Source organism: Neofelis nebulosa, chromosome 2 (genome assembly GCF_028018385.1).
Source record: "Neofelis nebulosa isolate mNeoNeb1 chromosome 2, mNeoNeb1.pri, whole genome shotgun sequence".
Taxonomy (NCBI): Eukaryota; Metazoa; Chordata; class Mammalia; order Carnivora; family Felidae; genus Neofelis; species Neofelis nebulosa.
The window spans coordinates 47,423,847-47,435,506 of record NC_080783.1 but is presented as its reverse complement, the minus strand read 5'-3'; the positions used below and the strand labels follow the sequence as shown (position 1 = coordinate 47,435,506).

The window sequence follows — 11,660 nt, the reverse complement described above, 5'->3', positions numbered from 1 at the left end:
AGATGCTTAACTGACTGAGCCACCCAGGTGCCCCAATGCAATTTTAAATGCATACTCTGAATAATGAGTGTGTCAAATTTACTACTACTCCACTTTTGAAATTATCTGAGTCTGAGGCACAAGGTTAACAGTAATTTAGTCTCAGAAATATCTTATTTTGATTAAAGGTTTCACTTAGAAAAATACCTCATGTTCATTTAAGTCATTTGGTGAAAACCTAGGTCATCAAATTGGAAAATTCAGTTTTTGTTAAAATGGTGGCATTATAAAATAATTAAACTCTATGTTTCATCATGTATTTTGAGCTCTATCTTTCCATCAAATTAGACTTGCAGAAAGCAAGTTTTAGATAGGTATATTCAGAAATATCTTCATTGAAGCGTATCTTATTGACAGTGCCAAATTTTAACACGGTTTGGTAAAATTGAGTTTCTTAAGAATGCTTTAATTTGCATGAAATTTCCTTAAAATTTCTTTAAAACAAATGATCAGTTATTCTTACAAAAGAGCTCATGAAAGTACTCTTTTTGTAAATGTAATGCTGGTGTAAATTTTCTTTTAGTTAAGCAGAAACCAACTCATCTTTTTTAAGTTGATAAGGATTAACTTTCCCCTTGTGTGTCCCTGTTTGCAGGGACTTCTGGAAAGTTCAGGCTAAGTTTCTTGCTAAATCACATCAATGAAATCAACCTCAATGGTAAATGTATTTGCAACTGCTTCTTCCCACACAATTTTTGGCTTTTGTAAAAGACCTATATATATTTAATATAGTCTTTTAGTTTTTTAGAAATTGGATATTTGAAATTATGTATTTGTGGATCAATAATTTACATATGACTGATTTTTAAGTGTGAAACATACATAGTTTTCTCAGACTAGATAGGCTTTTAGAACACTTTTTAAATATATAATTGAAGGCATTATAGTCATTTTGATTACGTAGAATGTTCAGCATCTGTAACAAATGCTCAAGTAACAATAGCTTAAACAACTTAGAATTTATTTCTCACTCATGTAATAGTTTAGGCATAAGAATCCAGATATGGTACCATGATTATATTACGGCCCAGACGCTGTATGTATCACTGTTCTCCCTATCCCTTGTTATTGACAGAGGTGTGCAGGCAAACTGGTTCTCTGGTGGGGGGAAACATCCCTGATTTGTGTATTTGCTGGTTCTTGTAGTGCAAATCTCCGTATTAGCCGATTTTAAACTATCAACGGCTTCACCACTGGCTTGCAAAATTCCCGAAAATTTAACAATCAGCTCTAACAAGTTTTGGCTCCAGCCCAGCTCTAGCTGTTGCCTTCATCCTTGTGGTCATGATGGCTCACTAGCAGTACCATATTCCAGTCAGAGGAAAAGGGCCCTTCTCTTAGGAATGTGATTTGATGTTGCCCACATCATTTCCTTTTCCATCCCACTAGCTGGAAGTTAATCACATGGATACACCTAACAGACAGGATAGGGAATATCTTTATTCTGTGTAGGTGATTGTGTGTTGGTTCTTATGAAACAAGGGAAGAAAGACATTTGATGAATAATAGATTTTGCCACAGACATGCGTTAAAAATTAGTGACATATACTGATGATTAAGTTAATATATGGCAGCTGTTAATTTGAAGATTTTTCCACTTCAACTAACAATGGAATGAGTAATAACCAAAGCATCTCATTAATATTAGTCAAAGAACAATGCAATGCTACATTAAAACAGTGACAAGAATCATTAAGATGTTTTCAGAAGTTAAATGTGATTTTTGTACTAATCCATTATTCATTACACATTTTTCACAAAGTGCCCTCATGGAGTTTTTAAAAAGTTAGTCAAAATCACATATTAATAGAATGGATTAAGAAAAAAGTTGAACTCGGAGAAATCTTTCCTACTCCCCAGCTGTCTGTTGCTGAAAGTAAAACAACAATGGCATTTGAGAATTTTATATTCCTAAGAGTTCAGATTAACGAATGAGTAATCTGAGAGGTTGTCTATAAATCATGGATGAACAACTGGGCTGGGTTTGTTTATAAAGAAAAATAAATAAAGGTGTCCATGACAACCAGTGCATTCCACATAAGATTCTAGAGTTCATACTAAAAGAGCATCTTTAAATTATGCTGTTCAAACCCACAAATCAAAATGCCTCTCTTTGCTAATCAGCAATACTCTCTACAGTATGGTACATCACCCACTTCCTGTATAACACCACCAAAATTGTCTTTGTATTTTTTTTCAGATGGTTAACTATAAAGTGAAGGGGTGGTTGCATTGATCTTCTTCCCTTAGAAAATTGCCACATGATTCCCAGTCACATCAGGTATTAGTTAATTTATACCTTTCAATTTTCCCCCGGCTTTAGTGAAGTATTATTGACAAAAGTATATATTCTTAAGATGTACAATGTGATGGTTCAATATATACATATATATTGTGAAATTATTACCACAATCAAGTTAATTAAAATATCCATTACCTCCCATAGTTATTATTTTATTTTGGTGTGGTGAGAACACTTAAGATCTACTCTCTTAGCAAATGTCAGTACAATACAGTACTATTAACTATGGTCGCCCGCCATGTTGTATATTAGATTTTCCAGAACTTATTCATCTTGTAGTTCTCTTTTAATTCTTTATTATTTTTAGAAAATCCCAGAAAAGGAGACTTTTTAACATATTTTTCTTTCTTGTTGTTGTATAAAGCCAAAAACAGAAGTCTTTTTAATATAAAGGATTTATTCTAGAATAATTTTTATATAGAGAAATCTGTTTTCTGTGTGTGAATTTTCTGTTTTCTTTGTTGTTTTACACCCTAAATCTATTATTTTTCCATCTTGAGCCATCAAAGTCTTGGGTACCATTTTTCCTTCTAAAAATCATTATCAGTTAGGGGCACCTGGGTGGCTCAGTCAGTTAAGCACCGGACTTCGGCTCAGGTCATGATCTCACAGTTTGTGGGTTTGAGCCCCATGTTGGACTCTGTGCTGACGGCTCAGAGCCTGCAGCCTGCTTCAGATTCTGTGTCTCCCTCTCTCTCTGCCCCTTCTTGGCTCATACTCAGTCTTTCTCTCATTCTCTCACTCAAAAATGAACACTAAAAAAACCTAAAAATCATTATTTATCTTGCTTCAGGGACCTATTCTTTGCTTAGGTCCTAAGTATGTTCATATTTGTTCATTCATTTCAGCATACATTTATTAAATATGTAAGTATACAAAGTCTCGTAGAGAAACAACCTTTACATTCTGGAAGACACTATGGAGTCCAAAAATGTGTAGAAAGCTACAATGTCCTGTTCTCAAGGAATTTATAATCGAGGAGATGAATACATACATACTTAGAAAAGAAGAGCACATATGCAGATATAGAAACTAGAGAGTATAGGAGCATAAAGAAGGGAGGGGTCATTTGGAGAACATTCTTAGTATATTTATTATGGGCACCATGAAGAGAGAATTGCCGTGGAAGTTGCTTAACCCTCAACATCTATATCACTCATTTTACTAATGTGTTTCCTGTAACAAAGAGACTGGAAAGGTAAAAACTACATTTCTCATAAGCCAACTAGTATCTCATTCAATTTTTAAAAATTTATTGATTTATTTTGAGAGAGAGTGTGAAAGCGATAGTGGGGGAGGGGCAGGGAGAGGGAGAGAGAGAGAGAATCCCAACAGGCTCCTGCTCTGTCAGTGCATAGCCCAGTGAAGGACTAGAACTCACGGAACTGTGAGATCATGACCTGAGCAGAAATCAAGAGTCAGATGCTTAACTGACTGAGCTACCCAAACACCCCAGAACTCATACAATTTAACTTTGACCAATGTTATGCTTGCATGCAAGATTTGGAAAACAACACTGAAATGGAGGGCCTGATTATGCTGTTTCTGCTGCCAAGCTCAGTCATGAAACAATTTTCCTTCCTCCTTGGGAGGGTTGGCCGAGATCCCAGGATCTTGCCACCCGCCTCAGTGGTGGGTATGTTTGAGAGATAGAGTATGAGGAATCAAATTTGTTATTTTAGCTGTCTCAGTGTGGTGCCAAAGCCTGCTGAGATGGTGCTGGCATCTTGATAGTTGCTATCTCCTGATTTTGGTAGCTCATTGTGGCACTGTGTATCTGGAACCAGTGGCTTCCACATCAAAAAGATGATTTATGGTCTTTTTTAATGGTGCTGGTTTGAGTATCAACCTGGAGCCCATTCCTTCAGCTGTCCTAAGAATGCTATAAGCCATTTAGTACACTGTAATAAATCCCTTTGGTTTTAAACTAGTTAGACAAACTTGTCTCTGCAACTGACCAACATGGTAATACTATAAACTCTTATGTCTCTGTTTTTATGGGAAAATATGATTGAGTAGAACATTCCAGACAGAATGAGTAGCTCAAGCAGAGGCAAAAAGTGTAATATTTGTGAAGGATTCCTCTTAGAACCAAGCAGCTGTAGCTAAAATGTTAGGGGCACTGTGGAGTTTTGGCTAGAAGTGCAATTTGGAGAAGACATGGTCACTAGACTGAGGAGACTTTTATTGGCTAGACAATGGGGAGTCAGTTAATTTGGGAATGTTAATCTGGAAATGGGATATGGAACAGATTTGACTGAAAAGGGCCTGATCCAGTATAAGGGTAAGGCAAATAGTGAGGATAAAAAGGATAGAATAATTATGAGAAAAATCTGATGAGACAATGCTGAGTGAGTTCTTATTTGCATTTTAATTGTGATGTTCCAGATAAATGTACTCTGAGCCTCCAACTTTGTTATCTGAATCATTGATGAGAACCTAATATGGATTTCAGTGCAGGCTTAGGAAATGCTAGATGCACAAGGTGGGAGAGAGACTGGAGTGAGGTAAAAGGCTATCAAGAGAAATGAGCTAGTGAAAGTAAAAAATGGTTTCCATAAGCAGGAACTCTAGTTGGATTACATTGTTGGTTTCAGATATAATTTATAGAAAATTAACCAATTTTCTATAAATAACCACTTATGCCAAGCAGGCTCTGCACTACCAGCATGGAGCCTGATGTGGGGCTGGAACTCACCAACCATGAGATCATGACCTGAGCCGAAATCAAGAACTGGACATTTAACCACCTAAGCCACCCAGGAGCCCCAACTTGTCTATTTAGTTATGAGTATACTTAAAGACCACTGGACTTAGAAAATATCAGTTCAGGGTGCCTGGGTGGCTCAGTTGGTTAAGTGTCCAACTTCAGCTTAGGTCATGATCTCAGTTTGTGGGTTCAAGCCCTGTGTTGGGCTCTGTGCTGCCAGCTCAGAGCCTGGAGCCTGCTTCAGATCTGTGTCTCCCTCTCTCTCTACCCCTCCCCTGCTTGTGCTCTGTCTGTCTCTCTCCCTCTCCCCAAAATAAATAAACATTAAAAAAAATTAAAAAATAGAAAATATCAGTTCAGGTCCTGGTTTACTTTTTTGTATGTGATTTTAGACAAGTCACCCACCTGACTTCTCTAAGTCTGAATTTCTCTATCTGAAAAATGGGGATTCTAATACCTGCTTTAATGATTTGAAGGGCTTATTTTAAGAATTATTTCATTTTGAAGAAACATCTTATTCAGTATTCTGTTCTAAATTGAATGAAACTGAGCTCTCATCACATTTTACAATACATGGAGAATAACTTAAGTTGTGATGAGAAAGTCTCACCATAAATTTTTAAAAATCCTTAACTGAAGTAGAATAAGACAATGGGAATGGATTATTTTTTCTAGAAAATATTATTCTGGGGACAGTACTCTAGAAACAATAGTAATACATAATACTTATTGAACACATATTAGAAGAAAATCACTGTTTTAAGTGCTTTATAGGTATTAATTCTTTGATCCTCAAGAAACCTATGAGATATTCAATGATAAAACAGGAATATTTGTTGAATGTTTAATACAAATGCTGCCAATGGTCTTTCTGTTCAAATTCAGCCTACATTTAATGCAGAATGCTAATTCTCCTCCAATGTATGTTTATTACTTCTCTTTTTACCTGTAACACTCACTGAGAATCCTATTAAAATTACACCACTTAATTTCCCTGTGATTGAAAAAGAACACACATTTTGGTGTGATAGGTCAAAACACTTATTTTGTAACTCAAAAACATCCAGTTTAAACTTTCTTTGCTTAAATTTCTCTCATAAAATATTGCTTGCCCTGTCCCAGTTTCACTTTTATTATTATTTTCCTGGTAGATCTTCCCCTTCTCACTTTGTATGTAACATTTCTTTTAAGTATGTGTTTGATAGAGTGTGTTAAGGATTTTTTCTAATTCTTTCAGACAGAGTTTGTTTTAATGGGTGATATATTCAAGATATATGTTGAAATTACTAATTTTTATTTTCCAACTTGTCTGTTTTCTGTTAACCAGGCATTTCTTTGTTTTTTATTCTTTCTCTTCTTGTACCTCCTGTTTGCTCACATTTATTTTTGTATTTGACTTTCAGGCATTTTAACCATAATGGTCCAAGAACTGGTTTTATTTAAATGTAGCTTGCTGTGGTTTATAGTGCTTTCTAGAGTGTTTATCAGTTTTTAAAGTTTTGTGACCATTTTCTATTCAAATATTGCCTCTATTTCATTATTCCTCTCCTCTCCTTTATGGACTCCAAATACCTATTATGGACCCTTTCACTATGACTCCTATATATTTCTATATTTCTCTTATTTTCCATTTTTTATCTCATTGTGCTTCAGGCTTCAGATCAGATATTTTTTTGAGCTACATTCCAGTTTACTGCCTCTCTCTTTAGAACTTTCTAATTCTTAGAAAACCTACATATTTTGAATATTTTCACTTTTCGGTTCTAAAATTATTATTTGATTAGTTTAGTTTTGATTCTTGGCTAAAATCCTTTATTTTGTCATTTAATATCTGTGCATATTATTCTCTGTTATTTTGAAATTATTTTATCAAAATTCTATTATCTGGATCTCTGGTAGGTCTGTTTCTGTTGGCTGTTTTTTTCTTCATTTCATTTTCAGTTAATTCTTTTCTTTCTTTTTTGCCCATTCTTTTTTTTTTTTTTTCTATTGAGTACCATATATTATATATGAAAACTCTTAGGTGTGATATTATGCTTTTATTTTTATTTATTTTTAATTTTTAAAATTTATTATTATTATTATTATTATTATTATTGTTGTTATTATTATTTTAGAGAGACACAGAGCAAATGAGAATGGGAGAGGGGCAGAGGGATATAGAGAAAGTCTCAAACAGGCTCCATACTCAGCATGGAGCCTAACTCAGGGCTTGGTCCCATGACCCTGGGATCATCACCTGAGCTGAAACCGAGTCAGACTCTCAACCGACTGAGCTGCCCAGCCACCCCTATGTGATATTGTTTGTAGTTTACATTATCTTTTTCCAGAGAGCGTTTTTCTTTTGCTTCTCTTAGGTAAATTGTAGCTGGTGCAGCTTTATCCAAGTAGACTTTTAGCTGACTCAAAGTTGGTCTTGAATCTCTGTTAAGAGCCAGTTTATTTCTCACATTTACTCCTATAGTGGAATGTATCCCTCTGGGAATATAAACTAAATACTCAGGGTCTACAATAGGATCCCTCTGTCTTGGTTGATCCTGGGATCTAATTTTTGTCTTTAGCATTATGAAATTGCCAAAAAAATTTTCTCAGCTTCTTAGCCTCTCAGCTGTACTTTCTGTTTTTCTCTCCCTTCTCAGATACTGTTATAGAACTAACAATTGCCTCCACGAGATATTCATCAAATCTTTTGTTGCCCATTAATCCTCTCAGCCATTATGTGCTTTTGGGTGGAGAGGGAAGAAGGAAATTAAAGATATGGATTCCTTGCTATCCTGGAGAGGGTAAAACCGTTTGAGGTTCTTCTAGTTTTATACTTATCTAAGCTTTTCAATTTTACTACTCAGGAATTATGGTGTAAATGGTGGTTTGCTCTAAAAATACGATCTCTTGAGAAATTTGGGATGCTAGGTTACAGTTCCTTCTGCTCTGGATTCTTATAACCATATGAGGGAGCAATCTATGCATAAGGGTTTCTATTATCTCAATTAACTGCCAGAGTTTAGCCTAGAGTTTAGGTTATTAGGCTCATTCTTAGAGACTCATCAATACTTAAATTCCAGTTGATTCCTTTCTGATTTCCCCTTCCTTGCTCACTTGTTCAAATCTTACCATGTTAAGACAAGGAAAAAGTTCTTAAGTCCTCACTTATTCTTCCTATTTTGTATATTATGGGTTCTATGTATGTTCTATGTTTACACATACTTTCATTCTTGATATTTAAAGTCAGGTTTTTGAAATTACTAACAATATGCAAACAATGCCTTCCTCTCTCTAACATCTGTTATTTTAACTGGAACCCAGAACTTTCAAAATTGCGTATGCTATAGTTTTATAAAAGTCAGCTTAGGGGGAATAGTGGTCCACTGTTTGTGAGACACTGTACTTTCCCAATCCATGGGTTATTTTCCCTTGAATGAAGGATATCAGACTTGTTACTAAATTGTTTTTGTTTTGTCATTTGGCAGTTTTGGCAATAAAATGGTACCTGAAGTCAGCTGCTAAAGATTCTGAAGATGACTCCTAGGAGCAAGTGAAGATGCCTCAGAGCCTTATTTCTTTGTGGCCTCTTCAGCACTCTCCAGGATCTCTGGTAAGCTTCTATTGGATTGAACTCTGCTTATTTTGCAAATTGAGCTCCTTGATTTTGTTTGTTCTAATACTTCTAGATAGGAAATTGTGGTATGAGAGAGTCCAGATTTTTCATGGTGAGATTTAGTGGGCCGCAACTTTTGGGTTTGTGGCCAACCTCGTCTATGAGGTAAATGCCTTTGGGAGGTCCTTCCAGGTCTTTGGAACTGTGCACAGACAGCCAGAAACAGTAAGTCTGGTTGAATTTGGCAGTATTCTTTCAAGGGAAAATAATGGGTGTACGTCAGTTAAAATAAAGCAAGATGGCAGCTGTTAGGGGACTCACAAGGGGACTTAAGGTAAGTCCACAGCATAAACTACTGGGGGACTTGAGGAAATAAGTTAAGAAATTCAGACTTTTTAGACCAATATCTCGTCAAAACCTAGGCAGGCACAAGTCAGACTTTTAAAAGCTATTATGGTGTCTGTCACTACAAAGAAATCCAAAAGGAATAACAGATCTACTGCTAATGGGAATCTTGGAAGCCAAAGCTGAAAAATTGGTGGGCACTGGTTGAGCACTTAACTACTGATAGAGGGCTTGCCATCTAACTCTATGACCGCCGTGCTAGGATACATTGATTACAATATAGATTAGATTGACACTAAGTCACCCACCAGACTCAAGAAAATGTCTATGCAACAAAGTACACTGTAAACCACCACAGAGTCGCCAACCCAGAAGCACATTGCTCTTAGGTATTAATTTGGCTCCAAGAGGCACAAGGCTCACCTAAAGAAAGGGGCTCCTTAAATTTGAAAGAATTAAGTGTTCTTCCTTCCGGCACACCTGCTAATTTTGTGTCTAAGAGCTGTAATCGTGGAAGCTGTAGATATCTACAAAAAATGGAAAAATCTTACTAAGACAACCTAGAATGGTAATTATAGAGAATATTCCAATTAGATCAGATCATTCATTTAAGAAGAGCTCTTTATAGTAAAGCATCCCAAATCAAACACAACAGAATACCTATTTTAATCGGCAGGCAGAGGCTCCAAAAAAGCTTCAAGATTCCAAAATAGCTTCATTGAAAGTTTCACTGCAAAAGGTTAGTGAAGAGGACACAACAGGTATCTAAAAGAAAAGACTGTAAGACTGACATGTCTCCCATTATACCCCTCCATCCTTGTTTGCCTGAATATTTAGTCTACTCATCTGAATTGTCTTTCCACTTGGAAGAGGTTGAAGACTGTAAACAAAAGGTCTGCCAAGTTAGTGGCCTTACAGATACCTTCATATCCACCTTCAAAAGGACTCTCATATGAACCCCTTGCAGGGTTGATGCCACTCAGAGATTCTCCAGTAACTGCCAGTTAATTCTTTAAATAGCCAAGGAGAAATTAAAATTAATAGAAAACTTAGCCAAATTCTAGTAGATACTGGAGTTACACTTTGTATGTTAAACTCTACTTGCTCCAGAGTCTGAACATGGGACCCTGGGAAAACTGTCAGAATCCAGAAAAGAGTGAGAATTCTTACCAGAGTCATCTATCCCAGATCTCTGTCTATACTGTCCAATTCAGGGAGGAAAGTGACATTTCACCTTGTCTCTTCCTTTCCAAATCTATACCCATTGGTTGCCAATTCTTTCCTTCCCATAAATAGCTATTACCCTCTTTATTGCCTAATTTTGTGTCCTAAGAACTTGGCTTGACAGCCATCAGGTCAGGGGCCCCAAAATATCATCAGACAGAAATGTGGGTTGTACCCCATTTGCTGCTAGACATGGCTGGGCAGAAGTGTGGGTGGCACTGCAGTTGCAGTGGGGGTCCTACCAACTATTACTAGGTCTTACAAAATTGTCTCAATGTTTCTTTTAACTATCTTTGGGAGTGGCTTTGGATCTTGGGAGGGTAATATCTTTTGTACCACTTTGACGCCTCTTCGGACCATGAGGTTGTTCAGTACTGCCAGAAATATTTGTAGTTTGTCCCTGCTGAAACCTGACAAGATATTGAAATATGTTTTTAGAGTAGCTCTATGGTCAGAAGCTGACCTTATTGGAAGCCAATATTCAGAGCCTGATAGGAACTTTTAAAATGCCTTCATCCCTAAGCTAAATGTATCCAGAGGGGGGTGGGGTGGGGAGACATTCCAAAGACAAAGTTCTAAATCTAGGACCTAAGGACCTTTTGATTTCATCTTAGTTGAAGATTTTCTTTCTCATCTAAAGTAGCAAATTGAAGAAAATGTAGTTGGATGGGTAGATTAATCCCTTCATGTCAATTGGGTTGCTACCCAAGTCTTGGAGGAATTAAAAACAACTCTCCTTGTCTTATATTGAGTCTTTAAAAGAACAAAAATACAACTCTGGATTTGCAACTCAAATGCAACTCAAAACCCACTATCCTTTTTGCCAATCATAAAACCTCCCCTATTCATGTCAAAAAGCTTGTAGTTATTATAAAAATTCTGGCCTTAGGAAACAAAAGTCCTTCTTGGAAGAACTTGGGTCCCTGTGCCTTTGAGATATAAATGTTCTACCTGGCCTTCTCTAGGAACTTTCATCAAGGCCATCTCTTTGAAATGCAGACTTAGGAGGTAATTCTTATCAGAAGGAAACAAGGGGGAAAAGGAAGTTTGGAAATTAGGTGTAAACCTTAATCTTCTCCACAAATATTAGTTCAAGCCATCTGACAGGTATTCTTATTTCATCTGTTAGAAACACAATTTAAATTCAGCAATTGTTCTTTTATAAACTACTGAGTTTTGCTTTATCATACCTGTCTCATAACTAAAATTTTAAAACAAAAGGTAAAGATCTCTGTTTACCTCTGTCTGTATGATGATGTATATCTATGTATGCATGTTGTAAATCTGTTATAATTTTTTTTTTTATACCTTGAGATGGTATTGTCCGAATCAATTTGTGAAGAGCTCTGTTTAGTTGGCTTAAACATTTAGGGGTGGCTGGGTGGCTCAGTCGGTTATGCATCAGACTCTTGATATGGGCTCAGGGGTGATCTCTCAGTTATGAT

The 11,660-nt window shown here is 36.3% G+C and overlaps 1 long non-coding RNA gene across 1 annotated transcript in view; it reads left to right on the top strand.

Moving 5' to 3' along the window:
• The first annotated feature begins 561 nt into the window (after positions 1-561).
• The window catches only part of LOC131501546 (uncharacterized), a 49,916-nt gene continuing 38,817 nt past the window's right edge, over positions 562-11,660 (top strand). The window contains exons 1-3 of the long non-coding RNA XR_009256829.1: positions 562-697; positions 2,240-2,320; positions 8,519-8,643. This is a non-coding gene — a long non-coding RNA (uncharacterized LOC131501546). The remainder of the gene's footprint in view (positions 698-2,239; positions 2,321-8,518; positions 8,644-11,660) is intronic.